The 17,285-nt window shown below is 37.3% G+C and overlaps 1 non-coding gene across 1 annotated transcript; it reads left to right on the forward strand.

Moving 5' to 3' along the window:
* Window positions 1-390: 390 nt before the first annotated feature.
* LOC141603572 (small nucleolar RNA R71) lies at window positions 391-497 on the forward strand. The gene has a single exon (XR_012525437.1). It is a non-coding gene; the product is annotated as a small nucleolar RNA R71 (small nucleolar RNA).
* Window positions 498-17,285: the final 16,788 nt, after the last annotated feature.

Consider the following 17,285-nt stretch of genomic DNA (forward strand, 5'->3'; position numbering starts at 1 on the left):
TCGCTTTGATCATGTCCCAAGGTTCCACAACTTTGACATACTCCACTTGGGATTGAGGATGATGCCACCATAGCATTAACATGTTGTTTGGGTGATTTGGAAACTTCATCAAGATTAGCCATGGCCTTCTCAAACTTCAAATTGATGGTGTCGATATGAGCACTTAGTTGAGCACCCAATTGAGTGATGGAATCTACCTCATGCTTTCCTCCTCTTGTGGCCTTTCTAGGCCTACTATATTGGGAATTATGAACCGCCATCTCTTCGATTTTGGCCCATGTTTGATTGTCATCAACTTCGGTAAACATCCCATTGGATCCCATATTAAGAACATTGCGAGAATCTTCATATAAACCGTTCAAAAATTGTTGCACAAGGAACCACTCACTAAGCCCATGGTGTGGAAAAGAACGACAAGTGTCCTTAAATCTCTCCCATGCTTCATAAAATGACTCCTCATCCCTTTGCTTGAACCCGGTGATTTGGGCTCTGACGAGAGTGTCGTTGGGGCTCTCAATCAAACACATTTATATTTCTCAACAAACAACTAGTTAGTGGTTAAGTCGAGGTTGATCCACGGGACGGGGGGTACTCAAATTGTTCAATCTAATTATGGTTGTGCTTGGGGTTGTCACAATTTTAATGGGTTGATGATTCTAATCTAATAGAAGCAATGGAAAGTAAACAAGCAACAAAAGGAAGGATGTAAACAAATGGCTAAAGATGCTAGGATATCATGGGTTCATAGGGGATTCATGGGATTTGATCATAAAAACATGTTCTCTACTAGATGCAAGCACTTATTGTTGTGATGGGATCGAGTTGGTGTATAAGCTTACAATCCCTAAGAAGGTTTGGATCCCGGAGCCGAATCGATTAGATTGTACAACACCTACAAGTCGACTTTGTCCTTCCTATTCAACTATATGCATGGTCTAATGAGACTCGAGTTGGTGTATAAGCTTACAAGTCTTATTGAAAAGATAGGTGATGGGTAAAAAATGCAAGGATTCATAGGCTCGCATTTCATCAAACATAACATGTGCATAAGTTGAAATCACAACAAGCAAGCAAATTAATTATGAAAACATATTAGATTAAGCATGAATCATTCCCCATGTTTGTTTCCCCTAATTCCCCATTAATCCTAGCTAAATGACTACTCACTCATGATCAAGTTTAACATGTTAATAAGGTTGTCAATCATACTAACAAACCAAAACATGATGAATAAATGATGTGATAAACAAGAGTAAAAGAGATTATACCTACTTGAGATGATTCAGATAATAAAGCAAAGAATAAAAGAAGAGAACTTGATTGATTGATAAAAAGTGGTCAATTCTCCAATAATAACCCAATAATCTTTAATTACCCAATAATAATAACCTTGAACAATGATTAAGGAAACATTAATATGTAATTTTGTGGAAAGATTGAGATTAATCTATTCTAATCTACTCCTAATGAAAGCTTAATCTAATCTAAGGAAACTTGAGTTAATCTAAGGGTACTTGATACTTTGATAATTACAAATGGAGTATATATAGTGGTACATCATTAGGTTAAGCAAGGGTAGATTAGTAAATAACAGTGCTAAGTGTTGAGTGCGGAATTGCAACTCCCGAGCGATATGCGCGGATCACGTAGCAAGGAAAAGCACTCTGTCCAACAATCCGCTCATTCCGAGCTAAAAACGAGCAACCTGAGCCTCAACCCGAGCGGATTGATTATGTCCCGAGCGGGTTGAGATGTATCCCGCTCCACTTGAGCTTGACCCGCGCGGGTTGAGTTGATGTTCCCTTTTTTCTTGCTTTTAAGCCTAAGATGCTTCTATATACTCTTTATTTCTACTTCTTTGGTCATCATTCTTGCCTCCTCTTCATACTTAGTCCATCCAAGATCGTCAACAAGCTTCCGAATATGCGCGAGAGATGGGAATTCCGCATCATTATCTCCTTTCCTATAAAATATATAAAATGCACTAGGAAACCAAAATAGAAAGCATTTGACGGATAAAATGGCCATGAAATATTATAATAGTATGCAAAATAGCCTCAATTAAGGGCCTAAATGTGCGCAATTAAGAGTCACATCAAACATCCCCAAACCGAACCTTTACTCGTCCCGAGTAAAGAGGTGACTAGAACTAGACCTTTATTTAAACTATTCTAATAAAAATATAACCGATGTGAGACAATTAGCGGGTCTCACTCCTCCCCTTCAACTCGCAACAAGACAACTATGAGGTAGGACGCCTTCTTGCAAGGCAAGGTGGGGCTTGCCAAAATGGCGACAGATCCAAGCATTAAAGTACACAAAACAAGTAATGGATGTATCTACAAAAATGAATAGCCACTTTCCTCATCTAAGTGGCGAAAATAATCTATAAGGGAAGCAAGTTAAGGGTACACACTCCATCATAGATAATGTTTCTCCAAGCTACTAAGTCTAAAAGGACACCAACAAATCACCTCCAAGTTGTGTTAAACTAGGGTACCTTTGTCCACAATCGCTAAATGTTTTTGTCAAGAGTAGGCTCCTTATGGTGTTAGAAACACTGTAGGATCGCAGAATTCCTCCTCTTGCCTAGACAAGAAGAAGGGTCGACCCCTCTCCACCATGCAACAAAAATGAGATCAATGGATAAAAGGGATCAAGATGTTTGAGTTTCACATTTGTAGTTTGCTTTTTGATTTATTTCCCCCCCCCCCCCCCCCAAATTCTTGTGGTATTTGACATTTGAAGAACATTTCTTGCTATTTTTGATGATTGGCATTTTGATACTTGACAATTTTCAATTTTTGCATTTTTGAACATTTTTCAAGGTCACCCCATTTGTAACGAGGGTGCTTTTATTGAAACATAGGAGTTCTCATTTTTGCTCCTCTTTTCATTTGATGCAATTTGTGCAAACTTTTTTATTTTCATTTTGGTACTTGAACTCAATTTGGAGATTTTTGTGCCCACTCCCTTTTTGTTGACAAAATATGATGATAAAAGTGTGAGAACGGTTGCATGGCTTCAAAGGTCACCTTGGAATAAACGGTAGCCAAGGAGTTATCACACCACAAGGTACACTTGACTAGGCCTTAGTCCATGGGTCAAAAGATACTAGTATGACACATCCTAGGGTGTCTTGACGGTATTCTAGCAAACAAAGTCCCAAGGAGAAAAATTATCTACAAGTGCCTTATATACACTTGTCAAGCTTCCCAAATAGGCATTTTCACAAAATTTTCTAACCATGCAACTACATGCCATGATGTAACTAACATATATACAACTCTAATGCATATGCTTCTTTCAACTATTATGCCATATAAACTAAATGCAACTCCTAACAACACATAGATACACAAACCGCAATAACAAAATACACCACATACTCCTTGACATGTAAGCCCATCCTCCTCATATGAATAATGAAAATAAATGGAAGGGAAATAGATATTGGAGCGATCATACCAAGCGGTCTTCATTTTCGCGTGCTAATGCCTCAAATATAGTGTTGTATCTATGTGAGAAGAGAACAAAAACACAAGTATATACAATTCTACACTACTAAATTAAAGAACATGTTTTTGGGTTTTGAAATTTTCAATTTTTTATGGATTTTGATTTAATGAAATTAAAGAACATTTTTTTGGGATTTTTCGAAAATTTTTAATTTTTATGCATTTTTGGAATGTAAATACCCATCCCCCACTTTATTTTGGACATTGTCCTCAATGTACATGTAGGAGTAGGAATGAAAAAGAAATACATGTTTTTGGATTTTTAAAGTGTTATGGAAATTGAAGTACAAATGCAATGGTATGATATGAATGAATGCATGCTCTAACTAAATGCAATTCTATATGACATATATAACAAATGAATGCAATCTACATTATACTAGATGGTGCATGTTCTCACCTATGATCAAACCTCCCCAAACCGATTTAAGCACTATTTCTAGTGTAGAAAGGAATAGGTTTGGTCATTAGTGACTATGTATGAATTCTAGTCTATATGCAACTAACTATATGAATCATGTGAGATATAATACAATGCAAACTAATATAATCATATGAGATATATTACAATGCAAACTATACTTAAGAGATAGGAAAAGAAAGGGTCTTACAATCATGATCTCAATCAAGCCTCCATCATTAAGGCTATCACCGTCTTCACTTTCTTCTTCTTCCTCTCCTTCTCTTTGATCATCTTCATTCATACCTTGGTTTGGGAACACAAGGTGAGGTTTCACCCAAGGAGGCCTAGGACCATTAGGATCAATAAACCCTTGTTACGCCATATGGTAGTATTAAGGATAAAGGGCCAAATAATTGTCTTCTTGCCCTCGGTGGATCCTAAAATCCATGTTGCTCATCATACCCATCAAGATATCCATGGCCGATGGCGGGGTGTCGGGAGGAGGAGGATGAGGTGTGTAGGGTCGGTAGACATGGGGGAATGGAGGTATCTCTGCATAAGAGGTCCGAACACCATGAAGGAATGGTGGAAATCCAAGGCTTGGGCCTTGGGACGGTGATGGTGCATGGGAACGAGTAGAAGGTGCCTCCTCACGTCTCCTAGGTGGTGGAGCCGTAATCCTCTCAATGGGGAGGAGGTAGCTGGGCATAGGTGCAAGGTAGCTCGACCTAGGCGTGGTAGGAGGAAGGTCCCAACAAGGAAGGGTATATGTAGTGCTTCCCTTGGTGTACCAATCAATGCCTCCCAAATCATTATATTTGCACCATTTGTGATGCCTAAAGATAGCCTTCTCATCAAGAAAAGTATCTCCGGGTAGAGCCACATACCTCTCATTATCATTAAATCCCGGACATAAAACATTGGCCATCCTAGTCACAAGACCACCCATCATAATTCCCTTTGACTTTGTCGCACCCTTTGCTAGATTTCGAAACCGGAAAAATAATTCAAGTGCGGGATTAAAGTTGTCCTTTGGCAAACCTTGGACATTCAAATATGACTCCAGAAAAGTCATGTCAAGTTGACTCACACATCCCGTGTCACTCCTACCAATGATGGTCCCCGCTATAAATTGATGCCACACTCTAATAACCGGATAATGAATGTAAAAGGCATGACACCTCTTAAAACCATTTAATTCCAACCCGGTGATCGCTCTCCACGAGTGGGACTCCGTGAACCCCACGGGTTCCTCAAGGTCGGTCTCGGGTATCACAAGTCCAAAAATTTCACCAAAGGTACCCAAATGTATTTGGTGGGTCTCATTACACAACCTAAATTCCAAAGACACCCCATATCTTTCTCCTTCAAAAACTTTGAGACTACACAAGAATTCCAAGGTGAGGCTAAGATATATTTCCTCATGCATATTAAATAAAGTCTCAAGACCCATTCCTCTAAAGAAAGATTCGGTTTGTTCTTCAATACCAAGTTTATCCAAAATTTGACGACAAATGAAACGAGTAGGCTCAAATTCCTTACCTAGTAGTTTCACAAATCGCCTCCTATGCTCATTTTTGATGAATACTACCTCCGGGAAATCATCAAGTTGCTCTACCTCTGGTACTAGCTCCTCTTCTTGCATTTGGAACTCCGGTGGAGCATTAGAATTACTTCCTTTTCTCCTTTTTGACCCCTTAGTAGTAGTAGTCTTACTCTTGCCCCAAAAACTCATTGTTGTAGTCTTGAAATACACCAAGTATCCCTACTCAAGAATGCTTCAAATCTCCACAAATAAGAGTCAAACAACCTTGAAAATGCCTTACTAGAACACTAGAAGTATTGAAGTGAAGCTAGAAGGCAAAAATCAAACTCGAAACATAATTGTAGCTCACGGATTTTTGGAGCTCCAATTTTTAAAATGATGAAAATGGGTGATTTTGGGTATGTAGAAGGTTGGAAAGTTGGTTTTTATTGTGTAGAAATGGATTAGAATGATTTTTACAGTAATTTGATGGTGATTTGGTTGGATTTGATGGTTATTTGAGTGAGTTTTGTGAGTTGGGGTTGAGCTTGAAGGTAGAATATGAAGATGGTAGGTGAGATTTGAGTGTAGAGTAAAGTTGTGGCTGAAACAATGAGCATACACGGGTGGGTTAGAAGTGACATGCCCGGATTCCTGAGTGAATTCTGCAAACTGGAGCTGAACCTGCTCGGGTTGGGAATGACCCGCTCGGGTTGGTGCTGGACACGCTCGGGTTGATATGAACCCGCTCGTCTTCAGAATCTATGCAGATTCTTGGGCAGAAAGCTTTTTCCTTTTTTCTTGTCTTTCAATCCACGCGGGTTTGACTCGGGATGCGCAGATTTCAAAAAATTTCGACCCAACACCTTTTTAATGATAACAAAGGTGCTCACAAGCCCAAATTCTCCATTTTCTTCATTTCTTTACATTTTCTATCTTCTCATTTTCATTAATTTCCTTCAAAAACCTCAATTAAAATATGAGATCCCTCCCTTTCATCTCTCACGCAATTTATTAAATGAGTGCAAAACTACACTAAATGCATATATACAAATTAATGGTTATTGAGGAACTCCATCAAACCAAAGATTATCAATAAACAATTTCATGGAAGATTATCACTAGTACTCAAAGCACGTAGAAGTCGGTCAAATTCTTAGGAGTGAGATATAAATAGGCATGGATAACAACACAAGATTATGCAATGAAATAATGCCCAAGTAAAAGACCGAACAAACATGTCAAGAATACTATGACAAAAATCATAAGAGATGTGATAGATGGTAGGAACATAAAATGGGTAGTTGGTTGGCAATTCACTCAACTCATCCTCCAAATAGTCAAAATCACCACATTTAATGCAAGTACTCTCATTATCATCTAAGGTGATTTTAAGGGTGTCTATTTGGGGTTCCCAAATGTCCTCATATTCCTCATCCCAACAAGGTCCATTATCAAAGGGGTTGTCATAACAAGGCTCACCAAGTTCAACACAATTGTCTCCCTCTAATATGTCATCCTCAAAGGGTGAGTTTTCACTTAAGCTTACATCCATCTCACTCTCACTTTGCCCATAATCATCAAGTTCCATGGAATTTGGGTTCATTGATACATAAGAAGAGTAGGATGACGGTATCCAAGCATTGGTTTCACAATCAAGAATGTACTCCTCCTCATCATCACTCTCTTCATCAATAACTCCATCTTCCCAAGGAGGGGCAATTTTGTGGGCATAGTAGGTTAGCTCAAGGTTATAGGAAGGTGTTTCATTCTCATAAATCTCATTTTCATCATAGTTTTCCTCAATGAATTTTTGAAATGTGGTTTTTATCGCTTCCATACCTCAATGTTTTGAATTGGGTTATCCTCTCCTTCTCTTGCAAAAGGGTTGACAAACTCAATGTTATTTGGTTGAATGTCCACAATCTCACCAATACCTACAACTCTCGAAGTACTTCTAGCAACTCTTAATATGTGGGTTAAGGTCCTTTCAATCTCGAAATCAATAGGTAATAAATTACCTTGTGATCTCCTAGTCATGCAAAATATCAAACAACTCGAAAACAATTAGAACAACCTTGAGGAGATTAACTTCCTCAAGGTAAAGAAAGACATAACTAAAAACAATTAACGAAAATCAAATCAATTGAACACCATCCCTGGCAACGGCGCCATTTTTGGTTCGGTTCAAAACTCGTCGTCAAAAGCTACCAACCAAAACAATATTTATAACTTCACAAATTACTCTTAGTAAAGAGGTAAGTAAAGGTCGGATCTCAAGGGACGGGTATTGATGTAGGATTCTCAATTGCAAGTAGTTATGTCTAGGGGGTGTCACAAGTTGGGTTGAGATGAGGTGTATTTTAAACTTATCAACAAGATGAATGTAAATTAATGAAAACAAAGCAAAGTAATTAAAGGGGTTTGTAAACAAATGATTAAAAGCACTAGGGTTATATTGGTTCATAGGGGATTCATGGGAGTAGATCATACAAACATGTTCTCAATTAGATACAAGCACTTAATGTTGTGATGGGATCAAGTTAGTGTATGTCTTACAATCCCTAGGAGAATTTAGGTCCCGGGGCCGAGTCGTCTAGACTGTACAACACCTACACGTCGACTTAGTCTCCTCCTATTCAACTCTTATGCATGATCTAATGAGGCTCGAGTTGGTTTATGTCTTACAAGCCTCATTGAAAAGATAGGAGATGGGTAAAAAATGCAAGGATTCATAGGCTCGCATTTCATCAAACATAACATGTACATAGGTTGAAATCACAACAAGCAAGGAAATTAATTAAGAGAACTTATTAGATTAAGCATAGATCAATCCTCATGTTTGTTTCCCCTAATTCCCCATTACCCTAGCTAAAGAAACTACTCACGCATGATCAAGTTTAGCATGCTAATAAGGTTGTCAATCATACTAACAAAGCAAAACATGATGAATAAAGTAAAGTGATTAACAATAATTAAACAAGCGTAAAAAGGAATTATACCTATGGAGATTATCCAAATAATAAAGCAAAGAATAATAGAAGTACTTGATGATTGATAGAAGGTTGTCAATCCTCCAAACAAACCCAAATAATCTTCTAATTACCCAAATAAAAGGAAGAACAATTGAGAGATTAAGGAAAGATTAAGATGTGATTAATATTGAGAAATGTATTACAACTAAATTAAGACTAAATTAAGATGATAAGAACTAATTATTGTATTAAGAGTTGATGCTAAGAGTTGATTCTAATCTAGTTAGTACAATGGGTATTTATACTAAAATTAAGTAAAAAGATTAGGGTTACTAATGGCTTAAATGACTATTAAGACCCTAAGAAAACTTAAGGAAATGCAACTCCCGAGGGACATGCGCGGATCAAGCTACTACTCCCACCACTATCCGCTCGTCCTGTGCTGAGGCGCGGCCTGTCCTGTAACAAGATCCGCTCAGATCACATGGGAGACGCTCGTTTTGAGGCTCTTCAATCCGCTCGTCTTGGGATCAGGCTTGACGCAATCCTGGCACTTTGGTACGCTCGGATCATGCTCAAGCTGCTCGAATCGTTGGACATAGTTGTTCTCTTGTTTGGCTCCTTAACAATCCGCAAGGATTGTGTTGGGGATGCAAGGATCTTTTCATCATTGCCCATTTCACTTTATTTATCTACTTAGGCCTTTATTATTGGTCTTCTCTTTTATGCTTGGTCATTAGATGTGATCCATTTAGCTCCATTTCGCCTCACAAATGCAAGGTTAGCAATCCTCTCCGACCAAGAACATAAAACCTCAAAGAATATGTAAAATGGGAAACTAAAGATAAGAAATGACCCAAATATGTGCTAGAAAGCATGGGAACAAGGTTAATTCGGGGACTAAATGAGCTCAAATATGAGTCACAACATAAAGGCACACGAGCAAGTGATTTGTTGGGTCTAATACATACCGATGTATGTTGACCGATGATTATCACCGCTAGAGGAAATTATGACTATTTCGTCACTTTACCGATGACTTAAGTAGATATGGGTATGTCTACTTAATCAAGTATAAAAGTGAAGTTTTTGATAAATTCAAGGAATTTAAAAACGAAGTAGAGAACCAATTGAACAAGAAGATAAAAGCACTACGATCCGATCGTGGTGGTAAATTTCTTAGTAATGCATTTGATTCACACTTAAAAAGATGCGGCATTTTGTCACAACTCACTCCACCTGGTACGCCACAACGAAATGGTGTTGCCGAGAGGAGAAATCGAACCTTACTTGATATGGTTCGATCAATGATGAGTCAATCTGATTTACCAGACTCCTTTTGGGGATTTCCTCTTCAATCGGTTGTTCACTCACTCAATCGTAGCCCGACTAAAGCAACTGAGAAGACTCCATATGAGATGTGGAAAGGGAAGGTCCCTAATTTGTCTTACCTTAAGATTTGGGGTTGTGATGCTCCTGTCAAGGTTAAGACCGACAATAAGCTAACCCAAAGATCTCAAAGGTGTATATTTGTAGGTTATCCAAAGGAAACATATGGCTTTTACGTCTACATCCGTTACAAGAACAAAGTGTTTGTGGCTCGTGAGGCTGTCTTCTTAGAAAATGAGTTTATTTCTAGAAGACAGAGTGGGAGAAAGTTTGAACTTGATGAAGTTCAAGATCCACAAACTGAAGAGAGGACCCAAGAAGATGTTCCTTCCTCGTCTAACACAGGCAATGTTCATTCCGAATCTAGGAGGTCAGGTAGAGTCATTCGCCAACTTGATAGATACATAGGTATTATCGAGGGATATGGCAACTTAGATGTGTTACTTTTAGAAAGTAACGAACCTGCGACCTACAAAGCCGCAATCTCTAGTCCAAATTCAACTTTATGGCAAGAATCCATGCAATCCGAAATAAATTCTATGCATGAAAATCAAGTTTGGGACTTGGTTGATTTGCCCGAAGATGTAAAACCTCTTCAATGCAAATGGATATTTAAGGTAAAGAATGGCATAGAAGGGCATGATGATGTCTACAAAACAAGGTTAGTGGCAAACGGTTTCACCCAAATTCATGGTTTACATTATGATGAAACATTTGCCCCTATGTCCATGCTTAGATCTATTCGGATTATGTTAGCGATTGCCGCATTTCATGATTATGAAATATGGCAAATGGATGTCAAGACCGCCTTCGTAAATGGGTATTTAGAGGAGGAAGTGTACATGACACAACCAGAGGGTTTTGTAAATCCGAAAAATCCTAACAAGGTATACAAGCTTAAGCGATCCATCTATGGTCTTAAGCAAGCATCAAGAAGTTGGAATCATCGTTTTAATCATGTTATAAAAGAGAATGATTTCACTCGAAGTGTCGCGGAACCGTTTTTTCACATGAAATTCAGTGGGAGTAATGTCGTCTTCCTGAACTTGTATGTAGATGACATACTACTCATTGGAAATGATGTGCCAATGCTTACCCCTGTCAAGGGGTGGTTGGAAAATCATTTCCAGATGAAAGATTTAGGAGAAGCACAACGCATATTAGGTATTCGAATCTATAGAGATAGATCTAAAAGGATTATGGCATTAAGTCAAGAATCTTATGTTGATAAGATTCTTCAATGTTTCAACATGGAAAAGTCCAAAAGGGGTTTTATTCCAATAGGAAGTGGAATTACCTTGAGAAAGTCCCAGTCACCCACTAAACCTGAAGATGTTGAACGCATGAAATTGATCCCTTATGCTTCCGCTGATATGCACTCGTCCCGATGTTTCATATGCTTTGAGCATGACAAGTAGATATCAAGCCAATCCAGGTGAAAGTCACTGGGTAGCCGTCAAGAATATCCTTAAGTACATGAGAAGGACTAAGGATTCATTCTTGGTGTTTGGAGGTGATACCGAGCTAAGTGTGAAGGGTTACACCGACTCAAGCTTCCAAAATGATAGGGATGACTTGAAGTCCCAGGCTGGCATCATTTTCATGATCAATGGTGGTGCCGTTAGCTGGAGAAATTTCAAAGAGCCAGTCGTTGCGGATTCTACAATGGAGGCTAAGTACATTGCATCATCTGAATCTGCCAAAGAAGTTGTATGGATAAGGCAATTCTTATAAGGACTAAGGGTAGTCCCTTCCGCCAAAGATCCTATCACACTTTATTATGATAATAGAGCAGACATCTTTCAAGCTAAAGAACCTAAGTCTAGCAACAAGTCTAGACATGTACCCAGAAAATTTCATATGATTAGGGATTACATTGAAGGGAAGGAAATAGCGATTTGTAAGGTTGGGACAGATGATAATATTGCTGATCCTCTAACCAAGACTCTACCGCAGGCTATTCATGACCAACATGTAGTTTCCATGGGTCTTAAACGCATGCCTAATTTGTATTAGATTATGAGATATGAAGTAAAAATGTTGTATTGATTGTTCATATATGATAATCGCTTTTATCGTTCGAGTTTCATCTTAAACTCTTTTATTTATTACTTTGTTTTATCCAAATAGGTTCTTGAGACAATATTGAACCCTATTAAAGTGAACTGGATTAACATAGTAATTGCGCCTAGTTACTTATATGACCTGACGTTTCTAAATGACTAGTGTGTGAGTCGATTGATGGCAAGTTCGAGTGTCATAGGGTCATAAAAGATGACTAGTCAATCACATAGGCAGACTGTAAGGGACACTCTGTCGGGCAGTGACTGCTTATAGAGTTCTGGTAATTTATATCGCCTGGTCGTGGCGACAGCTACTATGGTATTCTTTTGAGTCAATTCTTTGACTAGAGACTGTTCGCCCCAGTTGGCACAGTTTCTGAGTGTCTTTAAGTTATGCACTACGACTTTCGTAAATGAGGTCAAATGGGCATCTTTTCGGTCATGATGAGTTGTGCCTATACAAAGGGAATAGTGTGATAGGAATTGTCCACCCTCTTATCAGGTTTATTTAAAAATCCTAGGGCCACTCGAGGAGCACTGAACTGAAAAATGCATGGCCACGCTCGGAAGGTATCTACGGTAGATAATTCCGGTCAGACAGTTACTCTCCATATCGAGGAAACCACTCTTAATGTAATCACATGCAAGTACGACCTGCAAGACACCTTGCATTGAGTGGGAGATTGTAATAGGACAAGAGAATTGGTGACGCACACTTGTCACGGAAAAGTGGGAGATTGTTGGAGTATGTGTCCTCAACAATAGTGCGATCACATTATTGAAACTCGTGATAAGAATACGTATAGGGATGATTCATTTATATATGTCAACTGATCATCATTAATCGGTAATGATTGGCTGACTAGAGTTTGACATTACTGTCATTTGACCGTGGTGATCAGTTAATTCCTTAAGGTCACACCTAAAGGACGATTCCCTTAATAGATAATTTAATTAATTGTATATCGATACAGATTAATTAATTCCTTGTAATTGAACAATTTATATTTTGAGTGGGAGCTTTATATCTTATTGTAATATAATTAAATAAGATTCATTTTAGTAATTAAAATGTTATATTACTAAAATTTGTTTATGAAATAATTAAGAGAGAACGGTTAATCTTAATTACAAAGTGTTTTAGATTATATTAACATGATCCATTTTATAATATGTAATTGTGAATTACCTTTTAATTAGTTAAAATTGATTTGTTCATTTTGTAAATAACATTTAATTTGTTAAATATAAATTAGTAAGACTAATAACATGTGAATTGTCACATATCACACAACATTACAAAATGACAATTGACCAAAATAAAATGGGTGTACACATTGTGATATGGACCGAAAGTATGGGTGTTTTATGGTTATTGTAAAATGTTTTTAAATTTTTTAAAAAATATAATCATAACCTAACCGTCTATAGCTTATACCCTACATATTTTGGTAAGAGAAAAAGAAAAAGGTGAAGGCCATGCATTGGCCTTGTGTGGCAACGCATCCGGCCCTCTCCCTTTTAGAGGGACTTTTGTTTTTCTTTTTCCTCACCTAACAACTCTCACAATATACATTATTCTCTCACTTCTCTCTAAAAATAGTTTTAGATCCAAAAGAAATTGTTCAAGAAAAATCTAATAAATCTTCCTACATTACTATAGTAGTAATATTGTTGTTATTAGATTTAATATAAGAATACTAATTATATTACCTAGTTAATAATTTTAATTAGTATTAAGGGATAGTCTTGGTGCAATCGAGAGGAGAATATCCAATTTGGGATTTTGGAAGATCATCCATATACATTATAGCTTAAGAACAAGTGGAGGAAGGAGTCCTCACTTGTGCCCTTTTCGTGCCATACCTACAATGTAAAGAACCTCATTCATCTTCTTTTTATTTCATGTTATGCATGCACTAGATCCTCATCTAAATCAATAAGTTATTTAGAACTATAATTAAATGAGTTTAATTAGAGGGTTAAGAATCCTTTCAAGTGGTATCAGAGCATTAGGTTGTTACATGCATAATCGATTTATAGTTTTTTCGAGTTATAGTAACTTAAATAAAACTAAAAATTTGTGATTTATTAGATAATGTCACGAAATCTTTTTTCATGTTATATATTCTGGTCCTAAAATGTATTTCGGTCATTTTGATAATTTATGGTATTTTATTGCTCATTTTAATGATTTTTAGTGATTTTATTACATTTTAATGGGTAAAATGGTATTTAAAATGCTAAAAATAGTTAGACTTAGTTTATGACCTTGAAATTTTTATATGACCTCAAATTAATATTTTACTATTTGTATGTTAAATTTCGTATAAATTTGATTTATTTTGCATAGTTTATAATTTTTATGTGATAAAAATGGAATAAATTGAGGTAAGATGGTTAAAAATAGTTAAACTTCGAAACAGGCCATGAAATTTTAATATGTTGTCACATGCTTATTTTACTCACTGTGTGTAAAATTTGATATGAACATGATTCTTTTTGCATGATTTATGAATTTTTAGTGTAAAAATGACATAAATAGTGACTATTTTAGCAAAAATAGCTAAAACGAATTACATGGCATGAAAAAATTATTTTAGGTTGAATTTATCCCACATATCAGATCTAAAGTTAGAACATTGATTAGATTAATTTTCATATGCTTTCGATGTTTTATGAAGCATTGATTAGATTAAAAATAGCTAAAATCGTCATTACGACGGCATAAAAGGTGCTTTTTGAAACGGTTGTAAAAATTGGTTTGAAAATGTCATTATGACTGTGACACCCTCAATTATTGCGGAAAAGTAAACACGTAATTCTAGAATAAAACTGCATGGATATGTTTGTAATAGGTTCATTATAGTAAAAACCTGTAATTTTTAAAAACTTTTCTAAACCATTCACAAACATTTCCAAATGAAGAGTTCCAAAACCTGCAAATACTAACAAACTAATTTACATAACAATACTAAGTCGTGAGAATAAAGTGATACAAACCAAAGTAAAAGAGGGACATATGTCCCTAAAATGTATGTGACATAAAAAGGGTTTAAGCGTCACAATAAAATAAAACCAGTCTAGGTCCCAAGGTTACTTTGCTCGCTAGCTCGTCCATGTACCCCATATATGCATCACCTACCTGTCATTCGCATTTTATACAAATACGAAAGCCACAGTCAGTGGGGAGTAACTCCGAGTTCTCCCAGCCACGAAATGTCTGACACGCCTGTCGTTGACCTGTCAAAAATAAAACCAACTGGTTCCAACTAACTAATATAGCTAGGGAAGTCGGGTCGAATCCACAGAGAGGTAGGAACTTTTCTGCTAAACTAAGTTCGTCAAGGTAACCAAAATGGGGGTTTAATAATTGTGATTTCTAAACTAACAGAGAAAAAGGGAAGAGAAATAAAGAAGGAATTTAACAGATAAGAGAGAATAGCTAAGACAAGCGGTTCGCCATAATCATCAGGTCGAGTAATCTAGGTCCTAGGTCAATGTAGTACAGTCTAAGGGGTAGCGAACGTCGCCTTTCGGTCCCTAGTTCACCCTAAAGCGTAAGCAGTTTAACTTTCGCCCTCGCTGCGATACTCTATTGTTCGCTACTAGTCTCCCCCTTCCAACCTTTCGGTCCAGGTCAAGGTCCACCAAGAATAAGGGTCTAATTGCGTCGACTCAATTAGGCAATTACAGTTATATGTAGCATTTTAACAACGAAGACGGTACCGGTATTAACCTAGTGGTTCGATTACCCTCCCTTCAAATCATGGGTCCCCTATAGTCTTAGCATACGGAATTAGTTACTCATAATTACCAAATTAACGGAAACAATAACTAGACAATTTGAATTAAGCATGATGAGAAATCTAATTGATTGAACAAGTATGAAATAAAGAGAGGAAAGGAATTAAAATAACAAATACGATAAGGAATTAATTAGATAGATAATACCGAATTTGGGTAACAAAGTAGAGAATCGAAATCCAAGGAACAGTGACAAAGTAACCAGTGAAATGTACGCAGTAAAAGGGAGATAAAGAGATAGGAGTAACGTAGTGTTCTCCTCGATCTTATCTTTGTAAAAATGTCTTAAACCTAATCCATAGACTGATTAGCAAAGCCCACGAGAGATTAGGCGGAAAAATAAACTAAAAGCAGACGAAATCCTCTCGATCGAGTAGAGATATTACTCGATCGAACTCCACGTCACTCGATCGAGCTAGTGCGTCCACTCGATCGAGCACTGCTGTATGAACTTCCTCGATCGAACTCCACTAACCAGTCGATCGACCATCTTCAATGTAAAAAGCATTCGATCGAGCAGTAAAACCACTCGATCGAGCTATATAAGCACGTCAGGACTCGTGTTTCTCCCTTGCTCAGCTCATGCGTACTCTAGGTGTGAAATTCCTAAGCTCCGGCTCCATATTTCCCATGAATGCATACAATTGGGACAATTAAGGCTCATTTTAGCTCCTCCTCGGTCAATTCCTGCAAAATACAACAAACGGACCAAAGTAGAATATTCGGGGGTATTTGTAGCTAGATGCTACCTAAAAAGCACAGAAATGCGTGTAAAAATGAGGTAAAAACCTTATATAAAAGACACGCATCAAATCTCCCCAAACCAAACCTTTGCTTGTCCCCAAGCAAATATGAATGCAACTAAGGGTGAACAATGGAACGGGACCAACGCATCAGCTACAAATCATCCATCAGAACCAATTTAATGCAACAAAATGACAAAGTGGCAACCGAAAAGTGCAACCGAGTTAAATTAATATTCCAAGCTTACTGAACCGTCGACCTTGCAAGATTCAAAGATGTCGGACTCTCACGGGTCGCTCGTCACTCAAAATCAGGTAAAGGGTGAGTATATATGTGAAAGATAGGAAGAAGCAAGACACTCACCTAACTCGACCTATAAGAACATGCATGCAATTAACATGAATAAAGTCTCTACAACCGTACATAAGCATTCCAACCATACTAGTGACCAAGACACGCGCCGAGGACTTACATTTGGGTTAGTGAGGTAATGGGTAGAAGGGGCTAAAATGAATTTGGATATGTGGGGTTAATAGCTAGGCTAGCAACAACGGATCCAAATATAGACTGCATCCCAATCTTCGTACTCATAACAGCAAGATGAAACGGTGCAAAATTATGCACAAAACTCACAAAACCACCAAAAATCATCGACTCCCCATAAAATATAAATAAGGCATGGGAGTGTGAAACATTATGTAATTCTTATTCTTTTCATTCCTCTTCTTTTGAATTTTTTCTTTTGAATTTTTTCTTTTGAATTTCTGTCTCTTTTTTTTCTTTCTTTCTTTTCTCGTTTTTCTTCTTTTTTTTTTTTCTTCAATTCAACACATTTTTCTTTCTTTCCCTTCAATTCTTCCA

This window comes from Silene latifolia, chromosome 9, assembly GCF_048544455.1.
Source record: "Silene latifolia isolate original U9 population chromosome 9, ASM4854445v1, whole genome shotgun sequence".
NCBI classification, from domain to species: Eukaryota; Viridiplantae; Streptophyta; class Magnoliopsida; order Caryophyllales; family Caryophyllaceae; genus Silene; species Silene latifolia.